Here is a 4,184-nt window from a genome sequence, read left to right on the forward strand (position 1 = left end):
ATTGCCGAGTTCGTTAGTCAGTGCCCGAATTGTCAGCAAGTTAAAATTGAACACCAGAAGCCCGGTGGGTTATTACAGGAGATGGAAATTCCAGCCTGGAAATGGGAGATGATTAATCTGGATTTCGTTGTTGGGTTACCGCGCACTCCACGCAGGTATGATTTTATTTTGGTTATTGTTGACAGATTGACGAAATCGGCCCACTTTCTCCCAGTCCGGACTACTTATTCGGCTGAGGACTACGCTAGATTGTACATCAGAGAGATAGTCAGACTTCACGGAGTCCCTGTATCTATTATTACTAACCGAGGTGCCCAGTTTACGGCAAATTTCTGGAGGTCATTTCAGGAGGGATTAGGGACTCAGGTGAGCCTCAGTACAGCTTTTCACCCTCAGTCCGACGGCAGGCCGAACGCACTATTCAGACTCTGGAAGATATGTTGCGGGCCTGTGTTATTGATTTCAGGGGCAGCTGGGATGATCATTTGCCGCTTATTGAGTTTGCATATAATAACAGTTATCACTCCAGCATTCAGATGGCACCGTATGAAGCCCTTTATGGCAGAAAATGCAGATCTCCTATTGGTTGGTTCGACGTGGGCGAGACTAAGTTAATCGGGCCAGATGTGATCCAGGAAGCAGTAGATAAGGTAAAGCTTATTCGGGAACAATTATTGGCTGCTCAGAGTCGACAGAAAGCTTATGCAGATAGACGACGTCGACCGTTAGAGTTCCAGATTGGCAACTGGGTATTCCTGAAGGTATCGCCCATGAAGGGTGTCATGAGATTCGGTAGAAAGGGTAAGTTGAGCCCGCGGTATATTGGGCCGTATCAGATCGTTCGGAAGATAGGCGAGGTTGCCTATGAGCTAGACATACCATCCGACTTGGAGGCCGTACACCCGGTATTTCATGTGTCTATGCTGCGGAAATGTATCGGTGACCCTTCCAGGATATTCCTAGTGGATGACATTCAGGTAACGGAGCAGTTGTCTTATGACGAGCAGCCTGTAACTATTCTGGATCGACAGGTAAGGAGATTGCGCACTAAGGAAGTGCCTTCTGTCAAAGTCCTGTGGCGCAACAACAATCGGGAGGAGATGACTTGGGAGGCGGAGGACGAGATGAAGAAGAAATATCCCCACTTGTTTCCTACGCCCACAGGTAATCTAAACTTTTAAGTTGTTGCATTAATTGACGAATAAATCATATGTGCTAGTTTTAAAGAGAGACTCCCCCGTTACGCTCATAAGACTAATCTAACATTCGGGGACGAATGTTCTTAAGGGGGGGAGAATGTTATGCCCCGTGTTTTCGCATAATTGGAAATCGCAAAATAATTAAGACTTGTGTGTTATAAGGAAATATTTTGATTCTAGTTGATATGACCATGTTGGTTGTGAAATGAATGGTGTAAATACATTGGGGAAGGCCGAGGGTAAATTTGGAATTTCGGAAATTAATTTCGGGAATTACAAAATGGGATTTCTAATGAATTGGGCCAAGAAACTTGAACAAAAATTTGGCCCAAAGTCTATGGGGTGGCCGGCCATATGGCTAGGTCCAAGCCCATTTTTATTTTTTTTGCAAGTCATGTGATATGCATGTGCCAACTTATTTGGATATATATCAATGAACCTTTGGAATTATCTAGACAAAAATCACAAACTCAACTTTGAGCTTATATTGCACCTCTCGGCCGAACCATTTAGAGAGAAAGAATGAAAATTCTCTAGCTTTGTTTGTGGCTTAAAAATCTTGGTTTTCCCATATTTGTAGAGTACTCAAGACGCTCTCCGACGGAGTACAATTAGTTTGGCGAAAGGTGCGCGTTTGCGATAAGTCGGAAATTCAAGAAAAGGTAAGAATTTTGCTATTCTAATGTTATGGAATTGATATGAATGTGTTAAGGATTGAGAATAGACGAGAATCCCGTAACTTTGATGTGTGAATGAAGCCGTGGGTGTGTGTGTGTTTGGTGTTGAAGCCGTGGCATATATGAAGTGCAAAGAAATGTGAATTGATCTTGTTTAGTTTGTTTATTGCGTCGTTGTGACCTTTATGGCGTAAATAATCGTGTAATGAATTGAATTGGTGTTGGAAAATGATTTCGGAACATTATAGGAAAGTGTATACCTTTGGTATATTTGTGTATATCATTGTATATCCATGATGCTAAAGACTTTAAATATGACTTATGGTTGATGTTAATGAATTTGGAGTGAAACAATGCAAGTTAGAACGTTCGTCGTAAATTTTGATGCTTTGGATGAAATATGAAAAGTAATGAACTTCGGGAAATTTTGTATATTGTTTGGAGTATAATTGGGATGTGTTTGAATGGCCTTGAATGGGTGAATGAATGTAATAATGTGGACATAAGTTTGGAATTGTGAAGTTTGAATGTAAGTTGTCAACTTGTGTAGTAAGGTAGAACATTGAAGTTAGAATGGCTTGATTATGATTTATGTTGTTTTATGATGTTTGGGTTGTTGTTGTTAATGTATTTTGAGCCGAGCTAAGTCTCGGGGGTGTTAGATTTATAGGGGAAATGCTGCCGAAATTTCAGTAGACAAGAATCAAGTTAATGGGAATTTTAAGCCTAAGAATCTCTAATTGGTAACTTTGACCATTTGCAGATTCTGGACGAAACGGGATTTGATTTTAAGGAGAGCATAAGACGTCTATAAGGTATGTAAAGCTCCCCACTTCTTCGTTTGGCATGTCTTAGTATGTTAGGTGAATATCGGAACCCCCGGAGCATTTCTGCTCCTCGAAACCCGATCTACAAAAAGGCTACTATTCATCCAATTCAATTGAAGCCTAAAGGCTCTATTTTGGCTAGAATGCGACCAAATGTCCGAAACCTATGGAAATGTGATCGGGTCACTTTGAAATCATTATGTATGACTTTTTGGCCCCTAAATGTTCGTAAATTATGTTCGCCACCTCAATTTGACTTGAGGTGGGCCCGCTAACCCCGAGACGCCCTATTTGCCCTATCGGGCTCTCTTTTTGGATAAACTTCGATATGGGATCTTCGATTTTGAAACTTTCCCCCTATGAAGTATGTTTTGACTATTATGACATGTTAAGTTACGTTCTGAGCCATACGTACCACTTTGGAAACATTTGTGAAATAAACCTTCGTATCAGCTAAGTATTCTATTATTTTGGCCTATGAAATGACTTATGAAATTATTAAGTTTTGAAAGACTACTTTGAAATATGATTTGCATTTGTTTGCTCACGACTCCGCTCGTGCCTTATTATGACTTCGTTCACCGGTTCCCGGGCCGGTTATGATTCGTGCGCCCTATGATAATTCGGTCGTATGCTGTGTTCCGGTTCCCGAGGCCTCGCCATAGGGCCGGGTTCCGTTTGGAGTTATGCTGTGATATGGCTGGTGATGCGATACGCTCCCATATGTATGTGTTCGGGGATGTACGGAGAGTTGAAACCTTCCGGTGTTATGCTGTGTGTGGCGCCAGCATCGGAGTGGCGACCACGTTCTTAAGCTTTGCATGATTTCGTTTGCATTATGTATACGTATATGATTTTGATATGGATTTTGACATACTGATTTGTACTTCCCTTTGATATCCGGTTTGCTTTCAGTTTTGGCCCATATTTCTGTACTCCGTGCTTTACATACTCAGTACATATTTCGTACTGACCCCCTTTCTTCGGGGGCTGCGTTTCATGCCCGCAGGTACAGATATTGGTGATCCTCCACTGTAGGCTTCACTTTCTGCTGTCCCGGAGTACTCCCTTTGATCCGGAGTCCACTTTTGGTACATATACCTTCTTCTATGTATATGTTTTTGTACATTTGACTATTTGGGTACGGCGGGGCCCTGTTTCGCCATACGTCTTTGTTTTGAATTCGTAGAGGCCTGTAGTCATATGTGTGGGGCGAGGGTCCTATATATGTTTATTTGATTTTGTTTTCTGGTCTTAAAGCGGTCCGTTTGTTATGATGGCCCTAAATGGCCCTTATGCTTACATTTGCACTTATGACCGGCGATGTCCATTCCGCCGCTCCTTTTGGATTCGATATGATATTTTGATTTGTGCAACCGCTTAAGACATATTGTGATATAAATTATGTTTGATATGATTTTTATGAAATTTTGGAATGAGTTTGAATTTGGTAAACGAACATGCGATTTGGTCTGGGTACC

The sequence above is a fragment of the Lycium barbarum genome, chromosome 7 (assembly GCF_019175385.1).
Source record: "Lycium barbarum isolate Lr01 chromosome 7, ASM1917538v2, whole genome shotgun sequence".
Taxonomy (NCBI): Eukaryota; Viridiplantae; Streptophyta; class Magnoliopsida; order Solanales; family Solanaceae; genus Lycium; species Lycium barbarum.